Source organism: Trachemys scripta, chromosome 19 (genome assembly GCF_013100865.1).
Source record: "Trachemys scripta elegans isolate TJP31775 chromosome 19, CAS_Tse_1.0, whole genome shotgun sequence".
Lineage (NCBI taxonomy): Eukaryota > Metazoa > Chordata > Testudines > Emydidae > Trachemys > Trachemys scripta.
The window spans coordinates 5409158-5431409 of NC_048316.1; the positions used below are offsets into that span (position 1 = coordinate 5409158).

At 39.9% G+C, this 22252-nt stretch overlaps 1 protein-coding gene across 5 annotated transcripts in view; it reads left to right on the plus strand.

Moving 5' to 3' along the window:
* The window catches only part of MORN1 (MORN repeat containing 1), a 144207-nt gene that overhangs the window by 69856 nt on the left and 52099 nt on the right, over positions 1 to 22252 (plus strand). The window lies entirely within an intron of this gene.

Here is a 22252-nt window from a genome sequence, read left to right on the forward strand (position 1 = left end):
AAGTGTGTGTATACGTTTTAACTTCAGATCCGTTTCTAGAATAAACTCTTTGAAGTTTTTCTCTTTGAAATGTCATAAGTAAAGGAGGATTAGATCATGCTTCTAAAATTGCTCTCATATTTAGCAGTCCAGACATAAAATCTATGTTGTCCACTTTTTATCAAGGTGGTGATGATGATGATGATTAGAAAGGGGGGCGGGGAATGATTTAGAATAAACAAATCTATGTTAAAAAAAAGTGTCTCCTTGAACTATGTGGCAAGTAAAGTTTTTCAGAGCTGCTTTGGACAACAGTGGTCATGCAGTGATCATATTTTCTTATGGTTCGTGAGGTGAATTGGGGAAAGAAAAGGGGAGGTACTCTTTCAAGCTCTATACTCCCATCATTCAAAATGAAACTTAAAATTGAGACTCTGCTCATGCAGATCTTCCTGGCATGATTGTCATTCTCCTGCTTTGGTCAGCAATGAAATAATTAACAATGTTGATGTTTAATTTGTCAGCTTGATAAGAAATATGGGACTTCTGTCAGAGCTATTAGTTCAGGCAGAGATCAGTGCATTAGTTAACCTTGACACAGTGAAACAAATGTAATCTTCATAACCATGAGGCGTAGAAAGATTTTATTTTATATGAAGATCTAGATTCTGGAGCAAATTTTCTGCAGCAAGGAATGGGCAAGGGATAGATTCACTGGCTGGGGAATCACACAATACACATAGGCCTGATGATAGCTGCTTTGTGTCATAACAAAAATAATTGTGATACCATAAGGAAAAATCAACAAATTTATCATAATGTATTAAAGGAAAAGCAGAGGAAGCCAAGCAATCTCATTGACTCCCAGTCCTTTGGTTACCCCATGATAGCTGTACTGGTTTCATCACTGCAAAGTTTTACTATGTTTTCAGTATCCAAAAGTAATTGTTGAAAAAGTTTTTCCAATGTATGTCATAGAAACATCTGTGACAACATTGAGACTGCCTACTGTTTCAACCCCCTGTTGTGCTGACTCTGTAGACAGTTCAGAGCATCAGGACACAGCAGCAAATGAACCACAAACACAAGGGACAGATTTTAAGCATCAGGCTGCAACTTTATTAAATTAATGCTGGGGCACTGTTTGCCAACCCCTACTCTTGCATACCCAGCATTTAATGGGGTCCAGTGTGGTGGGGTTACAGGGTCCCACCATGTATAAATTGGTGAAAATCCTTCTCAGCCTACCCCTAGGCCTCAGCTGACTTCTGAAACCACACCCCTATGGCTACCAAGGGGTGATCTCAGTCCACGAAGACTTACGGTTTCCCCTTCTCCTACAGGCACCACTGAAATCCCAGGTCTCAGCTCTAGGAGGTGGCCCTTTTAGCCTTTATCCACACTAGCCACTGGCTACAAATAGTGACAAGTTTAACAGTCTTACCTTTCCTAATATTAAATTTTCAAGTCCTATTCCTTTCAACCCAACTGGGCCTCCATGAGGCTGCAGGAACGCTGAAAAAGCCCACTGAATCTAGGTCTGTTTGGCCTATCAGAAAAAATTCTTTTCTGATCCCAAAACGAGTGATTGTTCAGACCCATAACATCCTGAAAAACTCAGCTCCTGTGCTACAACTAAGTGGAGGGAGGACAGGACAGCTAAAGGTCCAACAGGCCTTTGAAAAGCCAAATAGAGTTTAAATATACCTGTCTGACAGGCACAAGAATCAGTCAGCCATCCTGGTCCCCCTAGCCTCACAAATGTGCTCTCGTCTCCCCCGCTTTCAGGGTACTGTGTCTTATTTCTGCTGGTCCAACCCAACAACCTCTCTTGGGATGGGCACTTATAGAAGATCCAATATTTAGCCCCAAAAGGCATTTTTTGTCTCATTAGAGCTGAGATTCAGTGACTGTAAAACAAGCCTCTAATGAGGAAAAACAACTCCCCCCCCCACACACACACAAACAAATGCCAGATTTTCTGCCAAGCAACCATCACACAGACAAACCAATAGGAGAAATTAATTATCCCTTACAACATCTCTTCTCTGAATACCCCAGCCTTTATTCTGCCCCATTGGTCTTCCCTTCTGACCGTCTTGGAACTGTTTTGAAATTTAGGGCTGTAGGCCCAGGAATATCAGAAAAATCAGTAAAGACAAAAAGGTGGAAGTGTCAGTCTTAATATATATCTGTTCAGGCAGTCATAGTACGATAGTATTTCTGTTTGTGTCACTCATAGCTGGCAGCCTTCTGTTTATGATAATTATATTTTTCTTTCCTGTTCTAACTCTGGAAGACATTCTCTAAACAAACTATGAAGAGCTTTGGAGAGTTTATAGCTACATTAATCTTTTGTGTGTCTTTGTTTAGATGTAAAAAGGAGATCACAGCCCATGTTTTTCAGACGTAACTGTAACCTTTATCTGTATGTTAAAGAGGGAAAGCTCTTATGCTATTGTTGCTGAGAGTATAGATATTCTGTGTACTATGCATCATCAATAGGCAGTGTAGTGATTATGTTAAAAGTTGAAAATGTGATGATAGAATTTATATAACTGAAATTCTGGCTCTTAACAAAGAACACATGACACTTACCTCCTTCTTAGATCAAGGTGATCCATTCCAGTACAATTGAATTCTGGCATCTTATCAGCATTTGGCTCAGTGTGTATAAATTGCTTCAGATGTTTGTTTGAAATCTAGAGACACTAGTAGAAATTGCTTCCATTAAATAACAATGTCATCTTCAGAATACAAAGCCATGGGTTTGATCCCTGTTGCTTAGATGTGAAATAAGAAAGAAATTTAATTACTATTTCTGGCTTTTGCATAATATTATGCCCCTAGAAATAGCTTTTTTGAAAGGAGTACCAGAATGTTACATTTGTCACGTGCAAGCAAAAGCAATTTTATGGATAATTTATTGTCTTTTTGAGATTTTCATTTAAAAGAGAAAACTGTAATATGTTCTGGACTTCATTTTCCCTTCAACAGCCTCACCCTACGGACGTTCTTGCCCAGCTGACCCACTGGAAAAACAATATTTAAATGCCATGACTTCTTACCCAGGAATAATTACACAATAATTTCAGTACAGTGAATCAAACTTTCCTTTGAGTTCCTTTGAAAATGTAGCAGATCAAGAATCTGGTTTCTCAGTGCCATCTAATCCATTTGCAACCCTGAAGGCAAACACTAAGCCTTTTCCATATTCTATCCACGGATGTGACTGCATAAATGCTGTGGTATGAGACAACAGCAAATTAAACTGCAGCAGAAGCAGCAAATATTAGGGGAAAATGAAAACTCCTGACTCAGAGGAGCTGGGCAATGACAGACTCCTCATTATAGATCTTTTCATATGGAGAAGAATGACTGATAAATGAGGTTGCTGTGACATAAAGAGGATGAGAACACAGTTGGACGTTCATGCAAAAATTATGCTTTCTGTACAAAACAAATAGAAGAATGGGTGATATCTAATTTGCATCTCTTCTTATCAACAAACTGATTAAGGAGCCATCTTCTGGAGCAGATGGTAAAGTTGTCATCTGCAAGATTAAGATACCATGTGTACCCTTTTCCACTGTTTTGGTTCTGATGGAGGTGACATTAGCTGTAATCTTCCTGTTCGTTGCCAGTTGTTTACTATCTCTTTAAGGGATTACAGTTGATATACATGTAGTTCTTTAAAATCTTGACATTAGGGAAATCTGCCATTGCCCAGAATCCTCCTCCCTCTTTCTATTGCTGAAGAATAGCAAAGCATAAAATAACTATCATGGAACCCCGTCTTGCTTTGTCTGCTCATTCTAGTAATTACATGAACAGCTCCATTGACTTCAGTGTCGGTAAGAGTTGCAGGATTAGCCTCTTTGTGATTTTCAGTGGCCTCTAGATATTGAACAAGACACTTCATCCTGACCTTTCAAACTGGTTGGAGTGCCAAAATCTTGGAGTGCCAAGGCAATGCAGCATGGGCAACAAAAGCTATTAGAGGCATGGAGAGACTTCCATATGAAGAGATATTGAAAAGAAGGGGGGATTGTTTTGTTTCGAGAGGGGCTCCTGTTTACTCTTTCTCATAATACCAAAGCAATATTCAATACAATTTAAAGGCAATGAATTTGAAATTGATAAAAGGATTTTTGTTATTGTACATAATTTATAATTAACCTGTGGAACTCCATTGCCTCTGGATATTACTAAGGCCAATGAAAAGGATTAGACACTTATATGGATGTTGAGAACATTCAGTTACATTAGATAGAAGTTTTTAAAAAGTGTAAAATGAATATTCAGGAATTATGCCAACTCATTCATTGGCACTTATTGAGAAGAAAATTCCCTTAGGGCAGGTTATTTTCTATAACACTCTCCATTTTCACCAGTAGTCCCCAAACTTTTTACCTCGTGCCTCCCCTTACCTCTGTCCATTTCCCCCCCCCCAACCCTCCGGGGCCGGGAGCAGGCCGCAGCTCTGGAAGTGGGGGGCACAGACAGGGTAAGGGGGCTGAGGCTGGGGACACACCTGGGGGCAGGAGCAGAGCTGAGGCTGGGGGCCAAGGCCAACAGCCAGGACCCCGGGCATGGGGCCAGCCTCGGAGCTGGATGGCACTCCCTCCCTACTTCCTACGCTGGCTGGTCTGGGCCCCAGTTGTGACCCCCACCCCTCCCCAAAAGTTCCTCCATGTCCCCGTAGAGGGGCAAGCCCCACAGTTTGGGGACCTCTGATTTTTCACCTTTCTCTGAAGTATCTGGTATTGGCCACTGTCAGAGATAGGACACTAGACTAGATGAACACCTGGTACAAAATATATCCTTGCATGAGTACAGTAGATTGATGAGCTTAAAGATTTTCAAAACCTTAGGGCACAAAGTAACCTATAATCATCCACCTCTGCTTTCAAAATACAAATGTCTGAATCACAGACATCCAGTTTTCAGGTGGGAAATTTTTCCTTTATACCTGTCTGATTTGCATATCTGGACTGATAGGTTCCAGACTAGTAATGTCTTATCTCATTGTCTTCATCATTGCATTCCATGGTTAATCAAACTAGTATTCCAGGAGGAAGAGAAAGTACTGGGAGAAGCTTAATTGAGTGATTCCCTTTCCTTCTACAGCTGGTAGAAAAGAAGACCCTGCAAGTTCACCTACAGAGTACAAAAAATAACTACTTTTAAAAGCTTCCAAATCTTTGTAGAGTCTGAACTGAAAGTAAACCTTGTCCCCAAAGGATTAATAATGACAAACCTACCTCAGATAATGGCTGATGGTAGACATTAGGATTCAGACTGTTGTACATTCAGTGTTGGGTGCTTTTGTATGTATATTACACTGTATGTCTACACAAGCCGAAAGATTCGGAGACCAAAGCACTCTATGGTGTATCTACAGAATGTCTTCCAGAGATAAGTTTGGAAAGAAAAAAGCATCATCATAAACAGAGAGCTGCCATTTTGCATAAGCTATTATCCTGGTTCCTGATAATATAAATGAACTTCAAGAGTTGATAGAGGAGCTAAAGTCTGGGCCTGAAAATGTACGTGATGGAGATAATGCTCAACAGATAGAAAAAAGAAATCAGGGTAAATGGGAATGTAGCTGAACGAGTGAAAGACTATATCAACCTTAGACAAAAACTGCATGGAAGAATTAGCCAGTGTTGGAAGATAAAAGACATTGGAAGACCTATCATCTACTTACCTAGAATAGGCAAATCTACACACATATCTTGCTAGTAATCAAATTTAGCTTAGAAATAGCCCTCCTTAAGAAAATGCATCAGAAATATAAGGCACCAAAGAAACATTGAGAGAGATGAATGAGGAGACAATAAATAAATGGGTGTAAGAACAAAAGTAAATAACAAATCAATATTTAAAGATCAAAAGGAGGAAATTGGAATACCAGGTAATAGTTTTAAATATGCTTTGTCCAGTTCTCTTCTTTTCTTACATTACGAACCTGATTTTTCAAAAGTGCTGAGCACTTACAATTGCAATTGAAGTCAATGGGAGCGGTGGGTGCTCAGCATCTCTGAAAATTATTACTACTACTCCTATTTCTTTCTATTGAGGTAGCATGTAGGAGCCCCATTGATGGACCACGACCCCATTATGCTGGGTACTGTTCAAAGGCAGAACAGAAAGAAGGATCCTGCCCGAAAGAGCTGATTAATTAAATAAAATCAGCCCCCAGGTGTTCTCGAAGTGTAAACCTAGCGTTTGTTCCAGAAATGGAAAATAAAACATAGAAAATAGTTCCTGCCATGTCTGGAACTGAACTTTTGGAATTTATTTTCTGAGACTGTAATTAGCATACTGGCAGTGATCCTTAAAAAGCTACTAATGCAGGTCTTGCAGTTTTGTTAATTAGGATGTGCCATTTAATATGAAAATAAGGGTGATCATTATATAGGTCACTATGAGAATTTGTGGATCTGACGTGGAGTACAAGCCTGGAAAGAAAGCTTGAGAAATGTTTTTAACTGTGACCACGTCTGTGCTTATAAAATTGAAGCAGTGTCCTATTACACTCGTTGAGTATAAATCAATATAAGCTTTATGCTGTATTTCAACGTGAGATGTACTTACAAACAGAGATCTGTAAAACATTTTTTTCACATAAATATGTGTAGACCCAGGTGTTGCAGGAAATACATCTAATAGAATCAATTCTGTTGTTCCCTGTGTTTTTAAAAATTTCAGTGAAAAAGACACTATCATGGTATTTTTTTTCATAAATTTAAATGTCACGGTTGCATTTATCATGGTTTAACTAAGCTTGAAAGCAGATTGTTTTCCTTTGAGTTCAGTGACAGTGCATGGATGTAACGGAGAGCATTATTTGGCCCCAAATAATACAACTGGGAATATCAGATCTATGCCATATTAAGTGAGAAGTGCAATTAAAAGATTTTTATGACATCTTGTTGGCAAACATGCTTAATTGGTTTGTGATATATTCTGAAATTCTTTGCCTGTGTCCACACTATGTGGTGTACTCATGTCTGATGTTGCTTTGAAATATGATTGTAACACTATTTTCATCTGCACTTAACACTGTTTTCTGCTGTGCCTCTGAGAGGAGGCATAGTGTGAGGGGAAAGTCCCTCTCCGGATCCCAACCATGTTAAAAAAAAAAAAATAGTCTGTAGCCTTGTTAGAACTAGTTTAGTAAGGCATAGTTTCTGCTACTGCATTTGTCCACACTGGAACCATGCAAACTATCACCATGTTGACAAGAGGCTCACAAGTAGAGTACAATCAGAACCATGCTTCTTAATTATTGTCTTTGTGGCTAGCAGGGTTCTGATCCCAATATGCAGTCACTTGACTGCTAAGAGGTTCTCTTCATCGTATTTGCTCAGTATAGCAACATATTGGTATAGCTTTTTCTTTTTACTCTTAATTCTTGTCCTTTGGATCGAATTCCTCTATACACAGTCAGACTTATGATAGATGTTTAACCATGTTCCATCACTTTGGTTCAAGAACTGAAGAAGTTAGTTGATGAAGTTATGATTTCTGCAAAATACCAGAAATTGGATGCCACAGTTCCTAACCTGACCATAATGTAGTGCTCAGTTGAGTTACACCAGGGATAAATTTGGCCCTTAGTGTTTTTAACTTGGTTTAATTCTTTATAAACCATCAAAGCTAATGAGTAACCTATATAATCAATGCATGTATGAAAAGAGACTATGCTGGAGTTTCAGACAATTAGGTCACCTAATGTACTTGCAGCTGTCTCATACATTGATCTTCTCCGCTGTCTAGTAATTCTTCGTAACCTACAGCAAGTTATACATTAACTCATTTATTAGCTTCACATAAGAATCAATCTCTGCCCACAGTGGCAGCCACTCCATTATCATCTGGTATATTTCAAACAATAGAAGTGATTGAAACAGGAACTCCTACATTTCTATGAAGATTAAGAATGACACACCACCCTGTAATTTAAGTAGTTGTGCAATAGTTTTTCATTTGCATTAGAAGGGGAGTGCAGATTGTGCTGAATTGTTCCATTTTTTTAAAATAAAATTTCACTTCAGGTTTTGAAAGATCTTCTCTGACTAATAGGTTACTTATTTTTGGAGTTCACAGGAATTTTATATTTTTAAAAATGCAAGTGTTTTTCTTCTAATGAAAAGAAATTTCATGTTTTTCAGCCAGATTAGGAAATAGTTCATCTTTGGGTTTGGTTATTGTTTTAGGCATTGAGGGCCAAATTAATCCCCTGAGTTATACCTGCTTACACCAGAGCTGAATTCACCCCTCAGTAAATCCTGTAATAAATTCCAGCCCTTGATTTATTATTAAAATACATTTTTCTTTCTAAGATAACTGTGTTCAGCATCATCAGGGATATGTGGTCACTGATTTTATTTTTCTTCAGTTACTTGGTATGCTGGGTCAAATTTGACTAAAGTTTACAATTTAATTAATTAAAACTAATTGAAATCTGTTTCTGAGATTTGATTGGAGCTGGTAATATAGCAAAATTTCTCAAATGACTCTGAAACTGTAATGCTTTATATATACATTTCATCTAACCTACATGACTTTGAAGAGTTTAGACAGGAGAGCATTTAATCAAGCCAAAAGTATAATCAGAAATTACATAGTCATGACTAAGATTCTTTTCATCTTTTTTGTCCCTGTAATTTCTTCATCCATATTCTGAGCAATAGTCTTGAATCAATTGGGTATACTCTAAAACAACATGCCCCAGTTTCACAGAAGGATGTGGTTATAGTGAATGTCACTGCAGATTTCTCTCAATCACCATTATAGGCCAGAAGACCAGATTTTTTTAAAGTGGTAATTTATGAAGAAGTCTTAATCCACATTAGCAGATTGGTTTGATTCTAGAGGAACTGAATTAAAGTCTCATCCTGCAACTTTAGTTGCCTGAGTAGTCTTCACTTAATTTCAGTAAGACTACTCACTGGAATAATGTTTGCAGGATTGGGCACTTGCATTGCTATAGTAGTAATCTGTCTGTACCCAAAAATGTCGACAAATTGGCTTACTTTATACACACACACACACACAAGCTTCATTAATTGCTTTAGTTTACAAACAAGACATTATTATATAATCTTTAGCATACCGTAATGTTTTAGAACTAGTGATATAACGTTTTTCCAGTGGCTGAAGCAGTGGTTTGTTAGAAATTGGAGGACAACAGTCAGAGAAAACAATGTATTTCTATATTACAGTTTATACATTGGGCTCCTCTCTTGCATTGGCACAGCTGTAGCATTTTATATGCAACACTTCTCATTAAAAAGCATAGATCATAGGCATGAGTTACATGCAAGTGGAAAGTTGGCTTATTTAATGCTCAAGATGTATCTTTTTTAATCTACTACTTATTTTAATATATTGTTTTAAATAGATTGGGCTCAGCTGTCAGGGCAGAGGGAGTTTGTTATTTTTCCATAGCAAAGGTCACTAAGCATCGGGGCAGGCAAGTGACTAGCCAATAAAATCTAAAATCATCTCTTAATTTTAGACTGCCATCTTCCTTTACTTAAAAGGACTCTCTTTTTTTCCCCTTTCTTTTTAAGTAGCCTGGTCATTTGATTCATGAGAGAAATTCCTTGCATATTATAAAATTTCATAATGTGATAGAGATCACTGTCATTTCCTGAATAATCTTAAATTGTGTCAGCTGCTGAGAATGGGCCTGATTTAGTAAACATGGCCAGGGGCTTTATCCAACAATACATGAAAGTCCTGCAAGAATCTTTTGGCTGGCTTGAGGAGTGGGGCAAGGGAGGCGGAAGAAATGTCAACCTCTTTTATTGCTTATTCTCAGCAATCTTAATTACCTGTTTTGTGATGGAAAAATGCAGGCACATGCAGAACCCAGTCGAGCACCAAGACCTAATCCAATCAGTCTGATGATGTATGCGAAAAGTTTACACAAAATGACCTTGTGCATAATTACTCATTTGACGGCTGTTAGTAAATGACACAAACGGAATCTGACACACATTGTAACACATTAATGAGCACCTACCTCCCCCCATCCTCTTCTGTACAGAAAAATGGTTTTAATTAAGACTTCCGTGATTAGTCATTTAATCAGTCATTAGCCCAATACAGATGGAGTCAATTAATTTTTTTTACACTTGAATAGACACTTGATGCTACTGCAAACCATACAATCTATTTTTTAACATTGTATCATGGGCTATTGCTTCACAGTATATTTAGTCAATGTATGTCACTCTTTTACAGAGACCGGGTAGCCGCAACAGTATATCCGTAGTACAGCTGATATAGGGGTTTCTTATTGCACACATCCAGACTACATGGGCACAGGTTCAGCTGTGAACTCAGTGTGGTATTCCCTTCTCAGGGGTTCATCCATTATTCCCATCAACCTTAGTGGAATAGTCACCTCTTGAATCAGATGCATACAGTAGCTCTACACTACACACACCCCTGACATGGGTATAAATAGCAATGTAGACAGCGCGGCACTGCATAGGTGAGCAAAGACACATCTGAACCCTGTGGCTGTGCGCCATACACAGCTCTCTACATGCCCAAGCGGGGGCTAAAAATAGCAGTGCAGTGTCCCGCTGCCTTCCTGTTGCCAGAGTCTTTCTCGACCAGTCTCCAGCAGCAAGGAAAGACTCTGGCAGAGGAGAGACAGTGGGTAAAGGCTCCAGCAGTGGGGAGCTGCCTCCATCCTGCCAGAGCCTTTCACTGACACAGGTAGATACACGCCTCTGTGTGGACACAGCCTGCTTTTCACTGCAGCGTTTAGCGACACGTAGCCTACTCAACCACCACCAGAGTAGATGAGGTCACAGTGTCCTACTATAGTCCTTAGGTAACTCTCTTAAACTGAAAAAGGGATAGATCTTTAGCATAAGTGCATTGTAAATTATTCCATTCTATCCCACTCAACAATTTAAAAAAATTGCATGGAACATGTCTGATCCTTCCATTGGGTGGTATCTATTGACTCACGAAACAACACTGATTGTTCTTTACAGATGTCAATCTGTTGTGTTCTTGTTCTTCTGAAAAACCACAAAAATTTTGAGATTTCTACATATGTCTGGGGTTTTTTCCCTGAGGATATGTGGTAGACCGAACTGAGACTAAAAAAGATATAAATAGAGGGTCAAGGTGCATTAGATTGCTACACTGTTTTTTATTTTCCCTTAAAGCAGAAATCTTCACACTTAAGCTGAATTAGTAACTGATTTTTAATGGATTAATGAGCATTACAGACTAAGTCCAGTGGTGAACTGAGTCCAGACCTGTGGCTGCAATGATTAGAGAAAATGTTCTTTGCCGTCAATAAGCCTAACTTCACATGTGAAATTATTTGCAAATAAGGAGTAAGACCAACCATAATTAATTAAAAGCTGTTTTTTCAGGGAAATGTCAGTTGATGAACGTCTAAAATGAACAATTTATGGTAGGATTTAAAAACAGCCAGGCTATATCTTCTATCTAGTCTGTTATCATTTTCATTCTTAAAAAGTCTTCTTTCATGGAGAGGAAGGAGCCAGCCCATTAAAAAAGACTGATGTGGATATTGTGCAATTTTTATCTACCAGTCTTTTTACATGAATCATGGTCTATACTGAACATGCACTTGTATAGCTGGGGTAAGTAATCAGATGGAAGCATGAGGAAACATCCCAACGTGGATAGATCACGTGGAGTCTAATATCCACACCATGCCTCTTACCTCCAGTCTTACCCACTCAAAAAGGAGAATGAGTTGTCCTGTTCCTCATTTCCCAAGATCGTGCAGTGTGTCCTGCTGTAGGGCACATGTTCATACACCACCAGGGGGCAATGAGGTGGTACCATGGAAGGTCGGGCACAATGCTGGGCAGCCTCCAAACCAGTGTGAATGTGCTCAGGAATTAATACAGTTTTTAAGGGGAGTTCCAGGAATGGCATCCTGTAGGGAGAGCACTATCAGCACAGCATGGGGCCAGAAGGCAGAGGAGATTGCCTAGCCTCTAGCAGACCCATAGGGTCCAAGAGCTGGAGCTCCTGCTTCTGTGACTGGTGGATGTAGAGTGGCAATGAAAATCTCACAGTAGTAGGGGGAAAAAGCACATTAAACTAAGTGTGTTTTTGTTTTGTCTGGAGAAGTATATAATGGAAATTTCTGAACTCTGTGTGTACTTGTAAGTCCTGGACCACCACAGCCCCTGCAATTATAGAACAGACATAGGGCTTCTGATTTTATGTTTTCACTGATAAACATGGATAAAACCAACTGATACAAATAAATAAATAAAAACAACAAATAATGGAAAAGCACCAGAAGCAGTTACTCGGTTCATGTTGGTTTCACCTCTTTCCCACTGCATTTTGTTTATATAGATGATGTCCCTGCTCCCTGGCTTGTACCTCAGGACTTGTCTACATGGAGCATAATATGAATTACGGGGGTGTGATTTCTAAAGCTCACTAATGGCTACACATTAATTGGTTCAGATAGACCCTACTGGTGTGCATTAAAGGTTCCCTAGTGTGCTTTAATATAGTACTGTTTGAAACAGTACTGCGTTAAAATGCCCTAGGGGACATGCACCAAATGCTAAACTCAGGGGCTCAATAGCAAGCATACAAAGCTTAAACAAACATTTAGTCTTTTTCTATATATAGTATAAAAAGTAAAGTATATCCTATTTATACAAGAATTTTGGGAAGTACCTAAAAATCTTCTCATTACAGTATCAGAGTCCTGAAACCCCCCAATTTTTGGACATCTACACAGACCTCAAAAATTGCTAAAAATTAACCCTGAAAAATTAAATTAATAAACCCTGGAAAACAAGCTCTACTCATATGCCATTCAGCTTACCAAGGAGAACAAAATTTATTGGGGATAAAATTTTTCAAAAGCAACTAAAGGATGTAGACCCTCCCCACAACTCCTGTTGACTTTTTTTCAGTGTGAGTTGGGTTTCTAATTCCCCTAGGTGCTGTTGAAAACCCCAATCTAAGTTTTCAGTCATCAATAATTGTTTGATAAATTAGTACAGTTATTTGGTGAGGGAGGCAATCCAGCTAGTGAATAGATCCAGAGCACCAGATTGGGGGAGGGGGTGCAATCAAAATGTCTCTCCCACAGTGACTGAATGGATTGCCAGCAAGATAGACGCTTGTGCCGTGAAATGATAGGCTGGTATGTTAGGCATATGCCACAAGAGCAACTGCAGATGGGAGTGTGAGGATGTTTGTGCAATCAGCCCAAGGTGCATTTGTGTATCTGGTATATGTTTGAAGTGCTGCTTAATAGTAAGTGAAGAGCTATTAATGAAAATGACTGCATATACTGAAAAGACCATAAAAGGGGGCGCCCTGATAAAAGGCTAGACAGTGACACAGGGTGGATTTCAACTAGGAAGGTTTATCAGTCACTGTCTGAAAAATCAACACAGTTATTTGGTCTCCTGAAGAGAGACAGAGCTCCTGACTGAGAGAGGGGAGTGGTTGGAATGGATTGTGAACAAGATACAAGCATGCACCATGGAATGATAGCCTAGGATAAGTAAAAGTGGAGAGCCCTGTAGGAGCCAGGAAATATCTAAACTAAAGTGAGATCTCTCCCCTCTTCCCAAACCCCTTGTGGTTATTTGCACATCTGAAGCGAAAACTTGACAAACAGTGTAAATGTGCATAAGAAAACTTGCAACAAGAATCTACATTAACAGTAAATCCTTGCAATTGATACAGTTTCTGCTCCATCGTGAAGTCCCCACCATGCTGGAGACATGCTTTAGGGAGCTGTCCAGCCTCAATATTTGTGTGGCTTCCCATTAAGTCAGAGTCCCGCCATGTCAGTAGTTTGTTTTAATCTCTTCTTGGTGGGCTTTCTCATAGAGACAAAAGAGAAAGGAATAGATTGATTTCTTTTTCTTTGTTTTTTCTTCTTCTTCCTCTTAAGAAAAGGTTTAAAGATTGAAAAATGAGCCCTGTCTTGTCTAAGCGAGGAATAATAAATAAAAGCAGGTGTGAAGGGTTGGAATTGGAAACAGCTGGATATGACGGATGTGATCTGACTTCTCTGGAGCTTCAGTCTTTAATCCCTGTGGCTCAGTGTGAATATTTCCCTCCTGATGCAATGCAGAAATAATAAATGGAACACAGCATATGGAGGAGTTCCTAAATCTGAAGAAGGAGGAGGAGGGAAGAAGGGAACCATAGTTAACTCCTTATAAGCCTGCTTTTCTACCCTCCACACCTCAGTAACCTTCTTCTGTGTGTGCTACCATTTCTGAATGAGTAAATTTGTGCAATAAGGAATCGGTTGCTAAAAGGGAAAAGAAGACTGAAGAGGTATGATGCTGTTTCAAAGCTTCTCAGTAGAAACCCTGGGATATTGTGTGTTGCAGTTAGACAACATCTTTTTAAAGTCAGTGTTGGTATTATTTATTTAAAGATGTGTAATGGCCCCTTATAGCCTCACCGCCTGGATACTTCTTACCTTATTGGAAACACCCACTGCACTGACAATGTAAATCCCAGTAACAACCACCTTACTCCTTGCTATTAAAAATGATCTAATTGTCAATCAAAAGCTTGAACAAACAGATAGGACGCATTCTGTGCCTTAAGGTTTGCCAAACCCTGGCTCTGATACACAGCCAGATGGAGCAAATTCCGGAGGATTGGGTCATCCACCAAAAATATCCTGCCACCTACCCTGGAGAGCGCAGTCCAAAGAATGAATAGCAAGAGCAGCTCAGCAGATCAGAGCTATCATGGTGGTACTTAGGGAAGGAGACAAACTCAGATAAGGGGATCCAAGACTTAAGGTTTTATATATTATAACCAATATCTTGAACGGCATCTAGAAGTGATCAGGTAACCAATGCAGAGCATGGATCACTAGTGTTATGTTGTTATGATGGCTGACTCCACTCCAAGAGACAAACCAGTGCATTTTCACTACTGGAAATCCACATGTATATCACTGGTAGCATCAAGCAGCAATCTAGCTGTGGAATTAGAACGCTATAGATTACTATGGTAAGATCTGTATTAAAAAGGAGTATCTTGTCTGGCTCAGGTTTTTGTATAGTGCCTATTACGGAGATAACAAAGCACTAACATTTCTAACCTCTGAGATGATAACAAGGGGATAAAGGCATCACTGTGTCTGGGGAATCTACCTATCTCCTTATTTATACCACACTCATCACCATAGTGTCTGATAAGCAGGAGTGGATTGAATTAGGATATTGTCAGGACTGTCTGGTGGTTAGAGGCAGGCCTGGGTTCCACTGCTGGGTCTGCCAGTGTCTCTTTCATGGACCTCAAGAAGTCACTGAGGCCCAGATCCTCAAAGGTTGTTAGGCACCTGACTCCCATTGAAATCAATGGAAGTTGGGTGCTGTGATGGCAGCTGCTCCACACGCTCATCTTGAAGGGGTTAACGTAGGCCAGATGAGCCAATTAACCCATTAGGCTGCGGAGGGCGGGGGATAGGCTGAGAGGAGAGCTCTGATTAAGGGAAGCTCACTTGTGCAGGAACAGGTGGGGCTTTTATAAAACCAGGGAGCTGAAAGCAGAAAGGAGGCTGCAGGGAGGAGTGCTGCAGTCACTTTCTCTGGGACAAGAGAAAGGGATTTGAGGACAAGAGGAAGGGGTTTGCTAGCAGACCCAGAAGATAGGAGGTTAGCTAGAAGGGTGAAGAATGCGAGCCTGGGATAGGCAAAGTATGAAGTAGACCAGGGGAGCAGCAGGAAGGTTTGTGCTAGTACAGATCTTAGCTGCTGGAGATACAGCCCCTGGAGTGGAACCCAGCGTAGAGGGTAGACCTGGGTTCCCCTACCAGCCACTGAATTAGTGGCACAATCTGGGTAGTGAACTTGAAGACTGTCTGGGTCCATTTGTTCTAGCCACTGAGGGAGTGGATCGGCGAAGGCAGTGGGACTGCCTGGGACAGTGTGAAAGACTATGATAATGCTCTGGAATGGGAGGACTCTTGTGACTTGTCTGGAGGGCTAAGCCATGAAGATTAAAGAGCGAGACAATGGACCAACGAACCACAAGAAGAGGGTGTCAGGCTGGCAGGACTAATCCCCAGATGTGGCCAGTAGGAGGCGCCACCTGCAATGCATAGAGGCCCCTGTGACAAGGGCCTAAATACCTTTGAGAAAGTAGGCCTGATCCTCTCTCGGACTCCACGTAAAAAATATATACGATATACTTACCTACTCCATAATGGTTTTAGTTTCTCTGTCTGTAAAATGCTTTGAATCCTTGAATAAAAAGTGACGGGTGAATGCAAAGAATTATTATTTATTAAGAAAGCTGCAATGAATGCCCTTTCTTGAGGATTGGTGTTTGGATTCTTTTCCCCTTGTCAGTTATGTTCCTAGAACCATGGTAGGATTTTTCAGAGGTAGTCTCTCAGGCTGTATAGCCAAGCAGAATATTTTGAAGGGCATTCTACTCCTGGGAATTTTGTTACAGCTTCCAAACAGATTCTGCCAAAAAGAAAATTGTAGGAACTGATGTTGTAGACTGCACAGTCATTGGCTTATAACAGGGAGTCAGTAGCAAGAATTCATTATACATTCACACAGCTGCAGATAAAGAGCACCTAAAATTGGATGTCCTGTTCCAGACATCTGTGATCCTGATATTATTAGATGGCATTAGTATCATCATATGCTAGCCTCTGGAATTATTGCACACATTAGGGCATCTAATTTTTTCCCCCTACAGATCCTTGGTTCTGTACAGCAGTTGTGACTAGTAATTAGAGCAGGAGACCTGGAAGCCAAGACTCCTGGACTCTGTTCCTAGGTTTGTTTATTGACTTACTGTGCGAACATAAGTCATTTAACCTCTCTGTCCGTTTCCTTCTCTAGAAATAATAATATAATAAATACCCACCTCAAGGAGAGTTCGAGGCTTAAATAATTATAGGTGATTCCTCTTTTCAAGGCGTGTGTGTGTGTGTGTGTGTGTGTGTGTGTGTGTGTGTGTGTGTGATATAACTCAAAAAAGAGTAACCAATTTTGGTGAAACTTTCAAAACCATTCTCCCTTCCCTCTCAGCAGGAAATGCACCTTTGGGCTGAGATTAGGTGCAAGAAAGTTAATCTGTAAAGGAACATTATTTGGACAGCAATGGTTTTCAAGTTAAGTTCATGGCTACTGTGGTGTCATTCTCTGTGGCAGAAAAACTAAGACATTTATTAGCTAGAGGGAGTTTTTTCAACAGCTTTAAGGTGAGTTAGGTGCCCAATGGGAGATGGGTGCCTAACTCCACTTAGTACCTCTGAAAATCTCTCTCTCTCTCTCAGCCAGGGCTGGCTCCAGGGTTTTGGCCGCCCCAAGCAGCCAAAAAAACAAAGCCGCGATGGCGATCTGCGGTGGCAATTTGGCGGAAGGTCCTTCGCTCCGAGCGGGGGTGAGGGACTGTCTGCCAAATTGCCGCCAAATAGCTGGACCTGCCACCCCTCTCTGGAGTGGCCGCCCCAAGCACCTGCTTGCCAAGCTGGTGCCTGGAGCTGGCCCTGCTCTCATCTATCTCAAGATCTTCAAGAAGTGGTAATTATTTAAAATGTAAATCAGACAGTGTTGGTTACGTTTTTGAACAATCTCTTTCTGCTTTTGGAATCTGACAGAAGTTTTACAAACACTAACAGGTCACCTTTTAAGGATCACCACAATGGAGGATTCTGCCTCTGACCATTTGGAGCTGGCAGTGCTGCAGCTCTGGGCATCAGTAGCAATGTGTTTGCACGCTGTCGGAAGTCCTGGCTCTCCATGCCAAAGAATTATGTTTGAGGATGAGGGCCAGTAGATGCACTGTTCAGTGTTACAGTTGTGCTGTCCCCTTCCTAATTTGTTAACTTTGTTTGTACTTCTGCCTTCTTTTTTAAAGCAGGGCTTTGAAAAGTGCTCTGTGTTGGCTTAACTCTGTTCCCACTGACGTCAATGGGCTTTTTCTCAATGACTTGGTGAGAACAGATTTAGGACTTCTGGAAATTCCACCCCAATTATCCACCACAAAATAGCCTTCTAAAAGAGAGGGGTTATATTTTGATAGTTACAGTGTGCTCCTTCTCTAAAGTCTCTGGACTGCCTTCCCCACTCTGGGGTCACTTGGCCCCCAACTTTGATAGCTAGTACCTTTCATCCATGCAGGATCTTAAACCTTAGCTACATTCCAGTGCTTGTATCTCTGCAGCTCTAAAAGCTTTCTGCAGCCTTGAACCTTTGCCGTAGCCCACAACTTCCACTGATGGGAATCAAGAGGGTTGTGTTATAATATGTACCATGTCATCCACACACATTTTTATTCTTCCCCAGGGCAGCACTAGAGCTCAGTGTGTGTGTGGAAAAAGTTTTATATTACAAATTCTTTACATATTGCCCAACAATCAGGTAGTGACAAGTTTAGGCATTTTGAATATGATGGCAAGAGCTTTTAGAATTGGGCACAAATACTGATAAGCATGTATAAGCACCACTATCTACAGTCTAGCTAGGAGGTGCAAAAGAGGCTTACGTAGCTGCAACATTACACCAGGATAGAAAACTGTCAGGAATTGCCATAAATGTAATTGACACCCCACAATACATACTGAATTCCACATAGGCTAGGAGTGGGACCTGTGTTGGATACTATTGACAGATAGACTATTGCTTTGGTTAGATACAGAAATCTAAATTAATCCCTTGGGGTGTGCTTTAGCAGGCTAGGAGGAGCCAGACTCTGCTCCCATTTATACCTGTGCCACCAAGCTGAAGTCAAATTTTGATCCAAAGTGACTTCATTGCAGGGGCACTCCAAAGATGAGGTAAGAATCTGGCCCAAAGTCTGAAGTGAAAGCAATTCAGTTCCGTTAAAATGAGCTGCATAGTGGAAACCAAAGTGCCATGTTAATCCACAGGTCAAATATGATTCAGGCAGTTAATTTTCTCATTGACATTCTCTAACTTGAAGGAACCACTCCTTCTCAAATGCCATCCATGCTAATGGAGATCCAAACTCTCCTAAGGAAAATGAGTAATTTTAAACTGAAAATGTACAAACTACATTGTGAGCAGGGCAGAGCATATTCATGTTTCTAAAGTGTATCATGTCATTTCATTAGCTTGCAGCTGTAAAACCTTCTTGTGTCTTAGAATTCTTTATTTGAGATTTTGTTTATTCGTAAATGCACCTGTATGCAGCTCTGGGCATATATACTGAAATTAAATCATAAAACATACAAGCTAGGAGTCAGGTCTTGAACTAACCCTAAACTTGGTGGCCCTGAATTGCCGCTTGCAAGTCACCTGAATTAAATGGCATCCATAGGGATTCACTTGCAATTCCCTGATGCGGTGCTGTGTGGCCCTAACTTTATAGATTAAAACCAATACCTTGAATCTGAATTTTTTGTACATGTGCTTATTCCTTTTCCTATTTCCATCCTACAATCAATTAACCAAACCACTAATTGGCAGTTCATACAGCGACACACATTCTAAGGCCAGAAGGGACGATTGTGATCATCTAGTCTGACCTCCGTAGAACTCAGGCCATAAAACTTCCCCAAAATAATTCCTAGAGCTGAGCTTTTAGAAAAACATCCAATCTTGCTTTAAAAATGGTCAGTGATGAAGGATCCACCAAGGTTCTATATTGCAAGCAGCTGTCCACAAGTTTGGCCAGATCTTCAGCTGATGTAAATCAGCATAGCCCTATTGGAGTTAGTGGAGTCCTGCTGATTTATAATAGCTCAGGATCTGGCCTGTTGGGTCTAATTAAAGCAGAAACCCAGCTACCATGGAGAATAGTCAGAGCCAATCAAATCTGCATTTATACAGGTCTACGGGTTACATTTTCAAACCAGTGTGCAGGGAATTATTTGCACAACTCTTGTTCCCTGAACACAGTGTTGAAAATGTATCCTAAGTGTTTCAGTAGCCATCATCTGTGAGGACTTAGAGTGCCAGAGAGAGAGGTCACAACAAAATAAAAACCTGCCCCCTGAAAGATTTAACTTGCACCACAGGGAAAGTTAAAAGTGGAATGCAGATTTTTGTCTGTTGTCGTAAGGGAATTGATAGTTTACTCAGATGAGTTAAGGCAATATTATTCAAAGCTTTATAGGCAAGTACTGTACAAACATTGTGAAAGCAATTAAATATCTAATAGCAGCCCAATTAAGTTATTTTTATTAATAGATGATGAGATATTGGTAGAGTTTATTTGTAGCCAGCAGTTTAAGTACATCCTAAAAGGTTACATACTGTAGCAAAGAATTTAAGTATTCTAGGAGAGCAGCAAACTATGCTTATAAATAATCATTCAATCTGGATTTTTTTTAAGAGGCACAAATAAAAATGAAGCATTCAGCTAAGAAATTGGCAATACCTTGACTCTCAACATATACTTTCAGCTTCAGGAATGTAATCTACAACCAAAAACCCAAGAAAAATTAACATTAAAATTATGAGTTGGCTAAGAGAGTAAAATCATTTCCATCCTTTCAAAGGTTCGACAAGGGGAATGATATAGCTCAATAGCCTGCACCAATCTGTGCAGTCTGATCTGAATAAATCAAGATGTGTGGTCTGCTTGCTTGTTTGTATTCACATTCAGTTTCAACAAAAGTTAACAGTGAATCTTTATCACCTTTCAATTTGCTCCCATATCACAGTGGATAACTGCTTTGTGAATTTTTTGCAGTATTTGCTGCATGACATTTTCAGCAGGAGACAGCATTTGGAAAACTGTTAAGTATTGACAATCTGCCAGTATTCAAATTATTCTGTTTTACATCTCCTGATAAAGCACCTTAGCAGGTCAAAGATGGCCCCGTCTAGTTAGCAGGGGTTTTTCTGCATCGCTGTGATAATTAAGGTTGTGTTTCCAAATTAAAACACCCAGAGGACAGGTTGAAATGATGAAGAGCACAGCTCAAATACTGAGCCCTTTGGGAATCCAGAGTGTGTTTGAAAACCATCACAAGAACACCTGCCTATGGTTACAAACTGAGAACCTGATCTGTACCACTTACTAGGCTCCAAGAGGGCTTGTCCTAAATAAATTCAAACTGAACAAGGCAGTCCCACAGAGGCCTCCGAAAAAAACCCAAAAAGCAGTTAGTAGTTTCTGGGTCAAAAGTTGCCAATAGATTTTAGGAATACATTTTCAGTGCAATACATGGGGAATAGTATGAATATATGTCATTAACAAGTAAAACATATTGTGTATGCATAGTAACTACTATACAACACTTTATGTTTATTTCCTAGTAACAGCAGCAAAGACAATTGCTTCCCTTCCACACATGTTCATAAGTCACTGCTGATCTGTCACAGAGCTAGCTCCATTTTTCAGAGTGATTTAACTACAATATCTGTTAGTGATTTCTCATGACGTCTTTACTTTTTAAAATTATTATTCAAATATAAATATTGCTATTAAACCCCATAGCAAATATCTTGACCTAACAGGATATGTGCAGAAGCACATGCAGAAATAATGTACATTTTGACAATTTGCCATAATATTAAAGCACCAGAGGACAAGTATTTACGGTGGACCTAAACCTGTTGATGATTTCACTTGAAGTTGATTCTTCACTGAAATTGAAATATTTAATCGAGGAGGAGAATAGCAAATTTAGCAGGCTTAGCATTAGTTGGATCACCATGGAGCAAGAAATGGTTTCTTCAAAACCAACCTGGCTTTAATGGGAAATCACCGATGCTAGACAAGTTTCCAATATTAGTTCTAGCTGGACATCAAAGAAGTACACTTTCCCAACAGTGTGTGGGAGATGCGTAAAATCCATCTTATCGTTTGTTGTTGTGATTTGTATGTGTGCAAGCTGAATGCTTATAAAATTTTAACCCAGAACATTCAAACCATGTCTATATCAAAAGAAGTAAAAACAAAGCTATTCAGAATCATATTGTCATCTTGGGGTAATGCAGGGAAAACAGCAGAAGATGAACTTAAAATAACTGCCCAGCTAAGTACCTGCTCAAGTCCACATATCAAAGCCTCCTTTGATTCTCAAAGTGTGTATTGATGACAACAGGATAATAGAATAGGACCATGCTGTTATATTCTGCAATTCTGCAGAATTTAGGGATACTGTTGCTTTTCTGCAGGAGAAGTGGTGGAAGCAATTGAGTACTGTTTCTAAAAGGAAGAGGCCTCAGAAATTTCCCAAAAAGACTTCTATATAATCAATTTTACGTCATCGATTTTACAAGCGTGTGACTCCATTGACATACAT